The 15,223-nt window shown below is 39.2% G+C and overlaps 2 protein-coding genes across 10 annotated transcripts in view; one reads left to right on the top strand and one right to left on the bottom strand.

The window, feature by feature from the left end:
* GTDC1 (glycosyltransferase like domain containing 1) overlaps positions 1 to 15,223 on the top strand; it is a 179,272-nt gene that overhangs the window by 30,561 nt on the left and 133,488 nt on the right. Inside the window, exon 4 of one of the 9 annotated variants that reach the window (XM_032693223.1) lies at positions 348 to 429. The exons of the other annotated variants lie outside the window; for them this stretch is intronic. The gene's annotated coding sequence lies outside the window, so the exon portion shown is untranslated. The remainder of the gene's footprint in view (positions 1 to 347; positions 430 to 15,223) is intronic. 9 annotated transcript variants of the gene reach the window in all.
* Positions 1 to 15,223, bottom strand: part of LOC116789807 (formin-like protein 5) — a 51,689-nt gene that overhangs the window by 31,849 nt on the left and 4,617 nt on the right. The gene's annotated exons all lie outside the window — the stretch shown is intronic.

The following is a 15,223-nucleotide window of genomic DNA, read 5'->3' as shown; positions in this document are numbered from 1 at the left end:
ACAACTTTAAACTGAATTAGTCGTTTCTTTGAATTGCCTGTTTTCAGTCATGTTGCCATAGGTATCAAAGCAGCGAGCTGTTATCATTCCTTTGTGAGGATTGCTGCTTTTATATTCATGTAGCAGCAAATCAAAGGATGGGCCTTCAGACAGGAAAAGGGAAGGTGTGTTGTTTTAAAGATATGCAAAACACACCTAGAGCGAGTCGGGCCAGGTACGGTGGGTACACGTGGATGCACCGACGGGGATTTGCATATGGCAGCAGCATAATTACTTACTGTGTGCATTCATGGAAAATGCTTATCTTGGTTGCTAAACCTTTCTTCTGACTTCTTTATCCCTGCCAGCTAAAGCTCGCTCAGATACTGCTGCTCCCTGCACTCGTGGCTTTCACGTGGTGTTTGAAAGGACCCTGCGTTTTAGCTGCCAGTGAGTTTTAATGATCCTGCTCTTATTGATTTGTGTTCAACTCTGCTTAGCCCAAAAGGGATGTCTCCATTTAAAGGGATTTGCAAAAGTCTGCTGGAACAGGTTGTGTTGTGCCTGCCCCATCCCTGGAAGTGTCCAAGGCCAGGTTGGACGGGTCTTAGAGCAACCTGGGATAGCGGAAGGTGTCCCTGCCCATGGCAGGGAGGTGTAATGAGGTGATCTTTGAGATCTCTTCCAATCCAAACAATTCTGTGATCAAAGAACAAATAGAAAAATATTAGTCTTGGCATCAGTGATAACAACCTATAAAGCATTACTGCAGCACATGCCGAGGAAAGGTGTTTTGGCTTAATCTTGTGCTCAGCTTTATACATGTGACTGCCAGTAATTTAAGTGTGAGCTGCTCATCTGCCTGATTCTGCTCTCCAGCACAAAGATTTCCCCATCACGAAGATGTGGTTGTTCTGTTTATCTTCCCGTAAGCACATACAACCCAGTAATGGAAACACAACTTAAATGAGCAGAGCCATCAACCCACTCATGCAGGCAGAGCTGTTGGAACCTGTAGCTTCTTGTACCAAAAAAAGGGTATTTGGTGTGATCATGATTGTTTTTGCACTTGCATCTTTTAGTACTTTTTTATTTAGTGTCATGTCACTAAATAAACGTTTAATTTAATCCTAACTTGCAAGACCTACTTTAAAGCTGCATGCAGTGAATGATTTTCTTTTGAAGACTTGAATCTATTTACAGAATCTCACTACTGTTTTTATATACTTTGCTGTGTTTTCTTTCAACTTTGGAAATGCATTAGCTGTAAACCGCATGTAAAATGTCTTCAGTCTTTGAATTGATGTTTTATTTAGGAGCCTGGCATGTCTGTGAATCTAAATTAAAAACAAAAAGTGATTTAGTGAGGAAATAGTTAATAACAAGATAGTACCAATAGTGTTTGAAGAGGCTGTTAGTTTTGCTCAGGAAATTTTTGTTTTCTAGAATTTGTGCTAACTCATTATTTGTAATACTGAAACTGCTCCTTACCAATCATACCAATCCCCTGCATGAAGAAATGAAAGTAATGCTTGCAATTCTGGGTGGAAAATACTGAGTTAGACTTACTGGGCCAAAATCTGCACTGAAGTGAAATGGTAAGAACCTCAACTGTTGCCTGGAGTGCTCATTTTAACAGGATTGCAAATAGGATTCTTACTATGGCTAACTTTAATGGAAAGAGGAAGCATAAACACCTTGTGAAACGAAGTCAGGACTGAGATTCTCCAAAGTTTATGACTAAGTGCACCACAAAACTTGATGTCAGCTGGTGAAAAATCAGGATAAAATAATCTGGAGGTGAGTATTCAGAGTGCTTCAGGAGCTGCACTGGTTTGCTGGTGGATAATGTTCTTTCCCCGCTGTGTCATGGGGCAGTCCTTGCTGTCGTGCTTCAAGGTTGGATGACTCTTGGTTGTCACTAAACTTCTTTCTCGTCATGGATGATTGACCTAAGAATCTTCTAGTTTGAATAATTATGCTTCACCTACTTTAAAATCCTCTCTACAGTCTCTGAATACAGGCTGATAGTAACCTATATTTCTTGCTGGCTGTAGCCATGACAGTATTTTTTCTCATGTTTTAATTGCAATTCTTAAAGAGGCTTAAAAACCTTCTTGTGTTGGATGTTATTGGTGAAAGGAGCCTGAAGTTATCATTGGCTCAGCTCTCAGCTCGGTTTAGGTTGTTTAGGCTGTCTCTGTGATAAGTAGCAAGTGAATGTGGATTAGAGGGATGGAGGAAAGGTGAAGAGAATTGGGATTGTTCAACCAGGAGGAAGAGAAGCTTGGGGTGACCTAATTTGTGGTTATTCCAGTACCTGAAGGGAGACTACAAGAAAGAGAAAGGCAGGAAAGAGAGAGAATAGAAGACGAACGAGTGGAGAGGGCTCGAGACAGAATGGGGAATGGCTTCAAACTGACAGAGAGTAGATTATTATATTGGAAGATAGGAAGAAATTCTTGTGTGAGGTAGTAAGGCCTGGCACAGGTTGCCCTGAAAAGTTATGCCTGCCCCTGGATCCCTGGAAGGTTCAAGGCCAGGTTGGATGGGGCTTGGAGCAACCTGGTCTAGTGGAAGGTGTCCCTGCTCAGGGCAGGGTTGGAATGAATGATCCTTAGTTCCCTTCCAACCCAAATCATTCTGCAATTCTCTGTCTCTTATTGAACAATATAAAATTACTCTTTGCAAGTCACTGGAACTGCAGCTTCTTCTTAGCAGCATCTTTCAGAAGTTCAGTGTGTTCTCTTTGTATAAAGCAGTTGGGTAACACTAGAAATGCTGTAGAGTGCAGCAGCAGTTGTTACATTGATAGCCTTGAAGAGGCAATACATTAGTCTAAAAGCAGAGGCGATACCTGCAGAGCTCACCACGTGCCCTTAAGCAAAAGATAATAATTAGTTGGTTGTATTCCCCTGCAAACCAGCCCCAGTGTCGATGTTTATGAATTGCAGAGATCACCAACTTGAGCTACAAGCTGCCAGAGCTGTTCATGCCCCTTCAGTTTTTAATGCACCTGTAAGATGTTTTGATAAAGGCATTTAATCTGAAGGGATTTACATGCCATAATCACACCTCCAGTGGTTCCAGCACAAAAGCAAGGGTAGTTCTTCAAAATATTTTAAGTGCTAACTTCCACTTCAGTAGAATAAGAAACAGGAAGAACACCTCTGAAAACATCTTCATATTTTGTTTGCCAAACATGATTCGGTTGCTTGTGGGATTGATGGTCATTAAAAGTGGTGAAGTATCTGCTGTTAGGTAGCCTGAGGAGCGAGAAGTTGCTCACAGCTTGGGGATACCTGCTTTGCTAATTAGTTCATACACATTCAGCTCAGGCGATTTGCACTTCACTCAAAAGGAAATATTGACTAGAATCAACTTTCTTTGGCATTCTGGTAGAGCTGGTGCTGTGTTTCCTAAATCACAGTTGTAAGAATTACGTGACTTAAATAAAAATTAAATAATAGTTGCAAGTTTTATACAGGATGTATGTATTTTTTTGTGTGTATAATTTGTAATATTAAATAAATGCGTGTATAAATAATATATATATATATAAAATTAGATATATAATTGTACCATGTGTATTTTACAGCACATGCATGCAGACTCCTGGCAGTTAAACCATTTTGGTTTTTCAGGAGCCTGAGTTTCATTGCATGTGCCTGTAAATATGGCAAAATTGGAAAAAATAAGATAAAAAATGAGTCTGTGCAGAGCCTCTTTGTTCCAAATGTTCTGTGACCAGTGGGGATGTGATGAGCTGGAGTGTGACCTTCTATAAGCTGAATTTGGGGTGAAAGAAGCAAAACTTTCCTTTTTTTTTTTTTTTTTTTTTAACAAATGATGTTTTTTTAACAGATGTTAAAATGTATTATTAATGTGCAAGCTTCTTGAGTTATCAGGTTTGACTTCTTAGCCAAAGAACCCTAAATTTCCACTTGGGCATGGCAGGATGTAACACAATTATGATAACAACACAATTATTTTCATTTCATAGAATCACAGAATGATTTGAGTTGAAAAGGACCTTTTAAAGATCATCTCATTCTAATTTGCTTTGGTGAATTAAAATAAGATATTAGGGGAAAAAAAAGAGATCATGTGAGTATATGTTACCTGAACCATATTTAAACTGATTTAAATCCAAGCTATCTCCACTGAATGATGAGAGTGGGAGGAGTTTGAGTCACTGCACAAGGTAAAATGTCAAAATGACTAATCACACTGGGCTGAGGAGATACAGTTAATTCCTGAGCTGCAGAGCAGGTCTTTAAGAACTGTGGTAAGACTATCCCCAATATAATATAGCTAATAGTATTTCAGTGTAATTACATTAGTTGTCACGGGGCCATTTAGGAAATTACATCACTCCAGTGCTCAATAGGGGAGTAAATATAAAGCTGGGTCATATTTGGAACACGTATGTTTATCATGTTATGTATTATTAAGAATATACATGTGTATATATATATGTGTCTATAAGCATATGCTAGTAATAAAGTATACAAGAATGTTATAATGCAATGTATATTATATTTAAAAATAGGTAATATAGAATATTCCATGTATGCCCAGTCCTGAGAGCTCTTGTGTGAGTTTGTGTGAGTAGGTGCAGCTCTGTGCTTGAGGGACTCTGCCAGCAGCCCCATTTCAGACACGTGCTTTTCTGGAAAACAACCTTTTCTTAGAAAATGTTGAGCCAACTGACGTTTAACTTATGTTCTTCTATGTAGCAGATAAGTATTTTTTAGATCACAGGAGATAGTGTATCATGTGTAATAGCCTCCACCACAGCTTCTCAGTAGAGCTCCTCTAGTAGATTTTGAAAAGCTTTAATTGTGGTCCATTAGTGCAAGCACAGTTAATTGAACCTTAAATATCTTTCAAATGAGCATGTGAGCAGAGTCTTTCCTGCTGGACTTTCCTCCACTACTTTTTGGTTCTTCAGGTAAAAATAAAGTTACTCCTGTGCTCTATAAACGCTGTATAGAATTCACATCTTAATTTTTAGAGGGCTTCATTCCCTGTTTTCTGCTATAACTGCTTATTTTCTGAATACTTAAACTCAATCAGGCCAACAGAGTGATTTAATTCTGTCAAATGCAGACCTGTTTAACACCTTATATTTCTTTTATTGATATATCACGAAAATTTAGGTGCTACTGGAAATCCCATAGTGAGATTTGTTAAAACTGAAGCATCTCTGTAGGCAGAAATACATCTTGCAGCAAAGACAGTACAGAAAGTTATTTGAGTTATTCCAAATTAGTCTTGCTAATTTAATTTAATTGAATTGGGTGTGTACAATCTCATTTACTTTTAAGCAGAAATAAAATCTGCAAGTAAAGAGGTGCTGTGGTTTACATATACAATATAAATTGCATAAACAGAACTGGTTCCTTGAATAACCTGAACAGCAGTTGTGCTTGTCAGAGTTCTGCAAGAAAATGATATTTCACAATTGTGAAACATGAAGAAAAGCACTTGTAGAGTCCCACCCAAACCCCACAAACAGGGTTTTTTTATTTCTGCGAGAGGTGAGCGGTTGCTGCACAGTGTTACTACTTCTGTGATAGTTGATTCATCCCTTTGCTATGCAAATTTTAAGTATACAAGGATTCAGTACTTTTATTTAAGAAATATGCCTGCAGGCTGTATTGGTAGGCTTTAGGGAGATATCTGGTTTGGTGTGAAATAAATAGTTGTTCAAAGATCACATGAATTTATGTCTTAGAAGATGAAAAGTGACGCTGTGAGCGTTTTGAGAGCACCTCCCCTGTACCCGGCAGTGAGCTTGTCACTTGGTTTTGGTTTTTCAAAGAAACCCCACCAACCTCATGGAAAATCACAGAGCAGCCATGTGTCACCTTAAAATGCGAGAGTTAGGGCTTGAATTTGAGACACCCCAAGCCCTGAGGGTTTTACCCTTGGAGTTAATCCTTGCTGCTCCTGGTTGAGGGAGTACTTGCTTTTGCTTCAGCTTTTTGCTCTTCAGCCCATTTGAGTGCTTAGCTTTTAATGAGTGGATTTAAATGCCATATTTCAGGTTTATGTGCTAGTTGTAGGCATCCAAGTTTGTGTATTTTGAGTAAAACAGGAAAAAAAAAACCCTGAAAGCATTTGAGTGCAAGAAGGCTTTGGTATTTGCAGTTGGTGTTGAAGACTTGTCTTGCTAAAGAAGGCAAACCGTTTACTTAAAAGCTGTTTGCTGACTAATGTGGGCCGTGTTTTAATACACAATTACAAAATTATAATACCAGTTCAATAAAATTTAGGTTGTAAAATAGCTATTGGGTTAAGCCCACCTCTTTTTATTCTCTTACTGTCAAAATATTATCAACTCCTCCCTTCAGTGGGAAATTCACTCTTGGTGCAGTTTTATTATCCTTTCTCTCACCCAGCAATGTCATTCTTTCTGTGATGGTTTCTTTCTGGTGCAGAGCAACAGCATGTTTTGGAAACATTTATTCCTTTTCTATGAATAACTTCATCTTCATTTATGTAACTGTTGTGAGGACTTTTATGCCTTAATGATCTAAACGAAAGAAATTAACTTGTTCATTACCTTTCAGTATAAATGACTCCTACTTGTGACTTAAAGTGTAAATCAGCCCAGAAATTTAAATGTCTGAACTTGGTTTTTGTGTGCCTACTCAGTAATATTCACTGAAATTAATAATCCTGTTGCTTGTCTGCATGAGAAAGTTGTTAAACTGATTTAAATAGAGATGATGGAAGTAAATTGCAACTCTGTAGGTGAGGCAGCAGCAGCCTTCTTCGTGTGCCTCCTTGTCTCTCCTTTTCATACCCTAAAATGTGCTTCCTCATCTTAACTTTGTCATTTTTAATTCTGTCCTATTGTTTCCAAGAGGGATTAGTAAAGATAAATTTTAGCTTTCCTAGCATTAACATTAGCTTATATCTGTCATATGTTTCCTAGCTAGACTAAATACTGCCTTTTTCACCCTGTCACACTTCATTTGAAAGAACCAGTCTACTAGAGCTGGGTACAGGGTTTCCAGTGAGGAAAATGATAAATAGTTGTATATTTTTATAAATTTGATTTTTTTTTTTTTTAATGCTGTTTGACTTTCCTGGACCCATGTGTGGTGCTGGTGGTGTTGCTTGGTGAAGGTGCAGCTGCCAACCCATGCCATTACTTCTCAGGTAGCCTGAACGGTGGCCTCAGCTGGCAGCTGGAGAGCTGCCAGGTAGTGGCAATTAGGCATGGAAGCAATTAAAGTCACATACTCAGCACTGGTGAGACCACACCTCAAATCCCTGGTTCAGTTTTGGGCCCCTCGTGACAAGAACATTGGGGGCTGGAGCTTGTCCAGGGAAGGGAATGGAGCTGGGGAAGGGGCTGGAGCAGCAGGAGGGGCTGAGGGAGCTGGGGGGGCTCAGCCTGGAGAAAAGGAGGCTCGGGGGGACCTTCTGGCTCTGCAACTCCTGACAGGAGGGGGGAGCCAGGGAGGGGTCGGGCTCTGCTGCCAGGGAACAAGGGACAGGAGGAGAGGGAACGGCCTCACGTTGTACCAGGAGAGGTTTAGATTGGATATTGGGGAAAATTTCTTCACTGACCAGGTTGTCAAACCTGAACAGGGTGCCCAGGGCAGTGGTGGAGTCTCCATCCCTGGAGGAATTTAAAAGATGTGTAGATGTGGCACCTGGGGACATGGTTTTAGTGGTGGCCTTGGCAGTGCTGAGGGAACAGTTGGACTTGATGACTTTGGAGATCCTTCCCAACCTAATGAGTCAGTGATTTTCTGTAGTCATGATTCTTTTGATACCAGTGTCAGAAGAATCAATGCACTTTGTAAGGTGTTAGATTAAAAAAAGCTCTCAGGTGTATGTGGTGTAGTTGAAGGAGAAAATAGCGTGTGGGCATCTGAAACATGACAGGGATACGTACCTGAATTTGACCTGATGTACCTTTTTCCCTGTAAATTTTTTTTTTTTTTTTTTTTTTTTACATTTCATCTGGAAGCAGAGAAACTAGGCCTGTTCTCATTATGTTGCAGAGCCCTTTGGACAGAGTTCTGAAGAGTGGGATGTCTGGCAGGATTTGGGATGGAGAAAAGTGAGGTGCCTGGCTGCTTTTCCTGGGCATAATGGCAGCCTCCTTTGATCAGCTGGAGAATTAATACCTAATTCTCCTGCAAATGTTCTTTTAAAGCCACAAGTTGGTCAGATACACTTTTCAACAGCTTTTATTATTTATTTTTATTTTATTGAAATCGACACACATCACCAAACAAAGCGAAGTAAGTTTTAACTGTGTGTCTTGGCCAGTGAGGATCTGCCTTACTGCATTTTCCTGTTACCAAAAAAGCAATATTTTTATTATTTGGAAGAGAGGAAGAGCAGAAAATGGTATCTTACATAAAAGCTGCCTCTCTGCATCATGGCCTGTACACGTGTGAGAGCTGATGCTTTCTGCAGTTGCTTTTCTTTGGGTACAGATTTTTCTGTAGCACTTACGTACTCAATTCGCTTCCCTGCCTTCAGATTTTACCCGTTCTGACAAAGAGTACACAGATAATTGCTAAATTAGAAGTTAGCACAACATTTGTGTGTCTTTTTTTCTTTCTGAATTCATAAAATTGTTACATTTCTTTTATATATTCAGGTTTTCTTAGGTAGTGATTTCCTCCTGCTTGTAAGTAATGCTCTTAGCAGCAATGGTGCTTTGAACTGTCACTTCATCCCACTTGAAGTTAATTACTGGAAAACTGAGGGGTCTCTTTTTATTTTTTTTTTTTTGTTTTTAACATTAACCGGTTTCGTAGAAAGTATCTCCCTTTGCTGAGGGTGTCACTGTGAGGTAGGAATAACTGCAGTAAACTGGAGAACAGAGCAATTGAGCCTTTGATCATGTGAAAATGTAAGCATGTGTTGAAGTTTCCACTGGAGCATTCCCCCCAGCTGCACAGGGCTTGTTCCGAGGGCCCGTGGCTTGGGAGAGATTTGACCTCAGCAGGCTCGACAGTAAAACCCACATATCCTCTCAAGCCAAGGGCTTTAAGTCTTTGCTCAGGCGTGCTTTTGTAAGGCACAGAACCAAGGGATAATAGATTTTAGCTTTTAAATTCAAGAAACCTTTCAATTAAAGGATTCTTGACAATTTTAATGCTCTGTTCTTGCAGTGTTTGTACACGTGGTGAGGAGTGGGGTTGATTTTGGTTTTTGTTTTGGTGTGGAGGAAAACCTATCCCATTTAGTTTATATTCTGGCAGTCTATACCATCAAGTGGCATACTTTGTTTACTGCTCTTGGTAGTTTCTCCAAAAGGATCAGAAAAACAGGCTTCTTATCCTATAGTGTTGTGAGTAGTAGGATGATGAACGTACCAGAATTTAGATTCCAGGAGGTTGCTTTCAAAATAATTGTAGGGGATAATCTGATTTTTGTGATTTAAAAACTCACTAGCTGTGTCATATAGATTTAAGCGAGGTTTTTCCCTGCTATTGGAGGCAATGAAACAAAAAACTTGAAATAGTTGATTTTTTTTTTTTTTTTAAAGATACTAAGGGTCACAGCTCAAGAATGGAGAAGTCTATAGTCTGAAAGAGCCTGGGATCATAGGATAATTGACCATGAGCCTGTGATACCTATATCCAACAGAGTGTGTAATCATGGAATACTTGAGTATTACATGATCCCTCTGGAGTGTCTGCATTTAATCTAGTGCAACTTTCCAGTTTACATTGAGGGATATGACTCACAAGGCTGTATTTATATTCTTTACATTATAAAATGTACCCTACAAAGGCTTTGGATGATTTTTCTCAAGATTTGGATTCTGTGCAATCAGAAGTCAGGCCAGAGTGTAGCAGGTATCTTTTGGACTGTATTCTGGGATTACATATAATACAGAAGTATTTATTTTTCCTTAGTGCCAACAATGCCTTCCTTGCAGGCATTTTTTTTCTGCAAAGACTTAGTAAGTTTAATAGTTACTATGAAACTTGCAAGTGTTTCCTTTCTGCAGAGAATTGAAAAAGGTCTTTTTTTTTCTGTTGGCATTTGAAAAGCAGAAAAAAAGTGACTACTACAACAGAATTTTATTAATGAATGATTTACACTGGTTCCAGCTGTGACCATGTGATTAGTCCTTCACTGAGCAACAATGGGTATTTTCTTTCTGCTTTTATTTAATTTCCAAGAATGTGTCATCTGTTACATTAACTGCTGCCAGTATACCCCGTGTAAACTGGTATTTTTTATTTCCCTGAAGCATAAGATGAATACCCACCCATATCCTTCTGGAACTACAGTTTTAAATGAATTGGGAATTTTATTGACTGTATCTGATTCAGCAAGCCAAAATCATAAAAGTTAAAATATTTATTAAACGCACTAGACTGTGGGATGCCTTGTTCCCTAGTAGTGCAAAAGATAGATATTTTCACTTTTAAAATTCTATCTTAATATTTTATTACAGCAATACAATGTGTTATAGAGGTGGACAAGCCTGCAGATTGAAATGTGGATAGTCCAGATTGTTCCTTTCCCTCGACCATATGGTGTAGTTCTAAAAGCCTTTTGTACGCTGTCTGTTCAGTTAATTGTAAACTCGGTCTTTAACGTACCTTAAAAATGAGATATATGTGAACTAAAAGTCAGTATATCCTCTGGTAAGTGAAGTTTGCTAGAATAAATCTAAATTCACAGCCCAGGTCTCATGGTACATTTTCTTTCTGGGTGAATTTGAAAGTCTTTCACCGTTTCTTGGTAACGAATGTGAGTCTGTGTGTGTGTGGAGAGACAGGTTTTTCCATTTCCTCCTAGGGAAGGGGGGGAGAGATTTGAGGATATAATGAACATTTCATAATATTTTTGCTTGGCAGACAGCTCTGCCAGTGGGTGATGTGCAGGAACATCGAAGATTTCTGACAGATGGATGGTAGGACTGCTAATACACCTACACATGCTTCAGTGTCTGATGTTCCCGGTGTTTCTCTGATGCCCAAGAAGCTCCTGCTCATGCTTTGGTCTGATGTTGCCCAGTGAGGGGCTTCAGAAGAGCAGAACTGAGTTTCTCTGGAATTTCACATGCCACAGAGAAGGGTAATTTATTACACTCCTCCCAAAGCATTTATTACAGAGGCAAATGGGGTTTTTTAATGTAATAAGGAGTTAAAAATGATTATTAGAGAGTTTCAGAATCAATTCTATTTTCTGTTGTCTCACCATAAGAAGCTGTTTGGGAAAAGTGACTGTTTTGAATGCTGATAGGGTTGATATATCTAAAGAGGAAAACACAAAAGAGTAGGAGTCTCACTGAAACAAATTTTCTGCGGGTTCCAACCTGGTTTGAAGCATTGGAGATTGTTTGCTCAGTGGCAGTTTCCATGGTAGGCAAGGTTTACATATTCGTGGCTTTGGAGATAAGAATCCACTAAAATTAAAAAAAAAGAAAAGCCAAACACTGAGAATCAAGCAAGAAGTAAATGACAGTAGTGGAGAGTGAGACTGATGTGCTGTGAGAGGCCCCTCATATTGGAACTTACTGATCTGTGCTGCATATCTGAAATTTTCAAAGGATTTCAGGTAGTCCTCTCAATAGCTGAATGCAAAGGGATGGGTAACCTTAGGGGATATTAAAAGGAAAAAAAGGCAACTTTTTATGCCTACAGAGGTTAAATGACTCCTGACCTTTGTGCATGCAGAAGTGGACAGAGCATCAGGAAGTCATGTCGAAATGGAAACAAATAGTAACCAACAGCACATCAGTTTCTTTCCAGTAGTTAGTATGTTTGTTGTGAAATAACGTAAAAGTTGTGAATTTAAATAATATGATGGTAACTAAACAGCAGAAAACTGTTGGAGAATTTTAATTTCCCTAATGCTGGCTTTTTGTGCTCCCAGACGCAGAATCATAGAACAGTTTGGATTGGAAGGGACTTTAAAGACCATCTCTTTCCACTCCCTGTTGTGGGCAGGGACACCTTCCACTCTCCCAGGTTTTTCCAAGCCCTGTCCAACCTGGCCTTGGACACTTCCAGGGATGGGGCAACCACAGCTTCTCTGGGCAACCTGTGCCAGGGCCTCACCACCCTCACAGCCAAAATTCCTTCCCATTATTCCAGCTAACCCTGACTCTGTCAGTGTGAAGCCATTCCCTCTTGTCCTGTCGTTCCAGGCTCTTGTCCAAAGTCCCTCTCCAGCTCTCTTGTAGCCTGGGAGGGGCTCTAATGTCTCCCCAGAGCCTTCTTCAGGCTGAACACCCCCATCTCTGTCAGCCTGTCGTGATACAATATTTTGTGTAGTAGGTTCTGAAATTCACCTCCGTGGAGTGATGAAAAAAGAAATAGATGGATACAGGTCCTGCTCAGCTGAAGTATAACTTGGAGGTTTCTGTGTACACTGACCAGTATATTCCATGAAACAAGCAGCATTTTACTTCCATTTGATACTTTTCTGGCTGTAGCCTGAAATCAGTGGGAGCAAGAGAGTGTCTGTGGGCAGAACTTTTGCGTCTTGCAATTCAAGTAGTTCAGAAGCTTTAAAGTGCAAGAAACCACATGTAATGCTTTAAGAATCCAGCTGTAATTTTGAGAGCTGGAAGAGAAAACAGTGACTGAACACTTATTTCAGCTTCCGTATGATGAGAGCAGTTCTCAGAGCCTGTGAGCTGCTGCTTGCAGAGAGTATATGAATAACAGAGCTACCTATTTTTACTGTGCACTAGCAAATGTAGGCTCACTTCATTAGAGCAAGCAGTACAAACAAGATGTGCTAACTTGTACGGTTTAAAAAAAAAAAAGACTTAATTTAACTTCCTGTGCTGATTCTAAAATAAGAGAAATAAAGTCATAGAAAAATCATGAGACTTCGACAAAATGTAACAGTCGTTTTGTCAAAAAAATCTTGAATCTACTTGTATTTTTAGTTGTTTATTTAACTTCAGTGGTCTGCGTGTCCATTGAAAGCATCTTTGAAGTAGTTTTACCTGTCTGGGACAGTCTGGTTTGTTCTGGTACAGATTTGTAGATACGTGTAAGATGTGTTCAGGGTCTCAATTTATACTTAATAGAAGAGGCCAGGGTAGAAGGTGAGAGAAGGAGTGTAGAAAACCGAAGACTGAAACAGAACAGGTGTAGAAGAGTGTTAGACTTAAAGTATTCAGGAGCAGGGGCTGAAAAGGAGAGAAAAATGCAGAAGATGGGGGAGACTGGAAAGAACACGGGGAGTAGAATTGATAAATGAGTGGATGACTCTTTGGCAATGTGTTAAAAGCTTCCTTTTTCTGCTGGGAAGTTGAGATATACCAAACAAGTCTAAGGAAAATGAAAAGAATGTGAGGAAATGAGCATTGAGTCTTACTTGGGAAGGGGGAAAAATCAAAGGTGAAGAGGAGAACTTTGTATTTGATGTGGTAATATGGAGGAGAAAAGAGTTTGTTTGTAAAGGTGTATGAAACAATTGGAGTGGGGAAGAATTGACAAAGAAGTGAGGAAAGTACAATGTGAAGTAATTAGAAAAGAAGGTAAAAGAATTGGGAAAAAATAAATGTTGTTAAGAAACGTAAATGAAAGAGAAATCAGGGATTCAGTCATATGAGAACAATTCATATGGTTTCAAGAAGTGTGGATTTTCCTTTTGAAGATTGAATTCATCAGCTAGCCAGATGAAGAGGATACAATTTTGTCTCATTTTCATAATGAAATAATGAAAGTACAATCTGGGTAAAAGATGTATTTGTCTGTATTTTCTTAGAAAGGATGATGGTAATGATAAATTAATGCTGCTTTTCAGAATATTTTTCTCATGTGTGGCAAAATGTCAAGTAAAATCCTGGTTGGTTTGAAAGAAAATGTGTGTTGTGGTGGCTTGGAAGTAGGGACATAGGAGTTACTTTTCCTTTCTTCTACTCTTTACTTTACTGTAAAACTGCTGTTGGGAAATGGTGCAAATCACAATTTTTAATTCAAGTTTTCTCTGTAAAGTAGAGATAACAATACCTACCTACCTCGCAGGAGTGTTGCGAGGTTTAATTAGTGTTTGTTAAGCTCTTCAGCATTTTTGGATGAAAGCAGATAAATGAAACCTCTTGTTGTTAATAATAGGAAAGCACCAGGCAGAAGATGTAATACGATTTTGGGGTTGGAGGGAGGAGATAGAACAGTTACAGTTTGTTGTTTAAAGCACATTTGAGCAGAACAATGGAAAATGTTTGGTTAGAAGTTATGTAACTATTAGCTTTATGTAAGAATCCAAGCATTTTCTTACAATTTGCTTGCAATTTGAGCATTTAGATAGATCTAGTGCTTTGTTTTGTTTTAGAATCATAGAATGGTTTGGGTTGGAAATGACCTAAAGATGATGCAGTTCCAACCCCCTGCCAGGGGCAGGGACACCTTCCGCTATCCCAGGTTACTCCAAGCCCTCTCCAGCCTGGCCTTGGACACTTCCAGGAATGGGGCATGTTAATATAAGTTTAAGTCTCCTTTGACTTTGAAAAATTGAATAAATGATCTACATTCATTTTTTGCTTCTACAGTAAGATAAATTCTTTATAGTGTCCCTACATGTACAAAACCAGACCAAGTATTTCTCTGTCATCAAACACTGTGTCAAGGTTTCTAGAAGCACTGAAGTGTTGTATTTGGAGGTTGTGGGCTTTGGAATAACAAGTCAGTAGGCAACAATAGTAAGAAATATATGAAATTCTGTGTATGTGTGAGTGTGTCTACAGTATGATTTAAGCAACCCTGTAATATGATCATGAGGAAGTTTTTGAGAAAATTGTTGACAAAAGCAATCGAGTGAAATAGTGTTGAGTGATAAGAAATCAGTGGGGGATTAGTCTTGCTAAACCTTGTTTCTGAGGCTTTTTTCGTATTCAGATAGGAAATAGTCAAAGTAACCATTCTATTTGCAGTCAAAGGAAATTTGCTGTGTGTATTCCCCAGCACGTTTCTCAGAATCCACTGTGTGTAGACGCCAAGTTTACAAACGTAGTGGTGTGTCAGCAACATCCCAGGTGTCATTATAAATGTCAGCAGTATGTAAGTGGTATTTGTAAATAAGCCCAAACATGTGAAATGGTCTGTGATGCTCAACCATTACGCACCTTCAGTACATTGAAGCCTGGTGCTTGGTTGAGTAGCTAAACTAAATATCAAGTGGTGTTACACAGCTTGAAGAGAAAACCAGCTTTGAAGAGAAAAAGCAGACTTTTTTTCTCGGTTGTTTTGTTAATGCCCAAGAAGATGCTTCTGTGAGTGTTAAG

The sequence above is a fragment of the Chiroxiphia lanceolata genome, chromosome 7 (assembly GCF_009829145.1).
Source record: "Chiroxiphia lanceolata isolate bChiLan1 chromosome 7, bChiLan1.pri, whole genome shotgun sequence".
Classification (NCBI taxonomy): Eukaryota; Metazoa; Chordata; class Aves; order Passeriformes; family Pipridae; genus Chiroxiphia; species Chiroxiphia lanceolata.
Note: the sequence above shows the minus strand (reverse complement) of the source record. Positions and strands in the feature narration are given on the sequence as shown.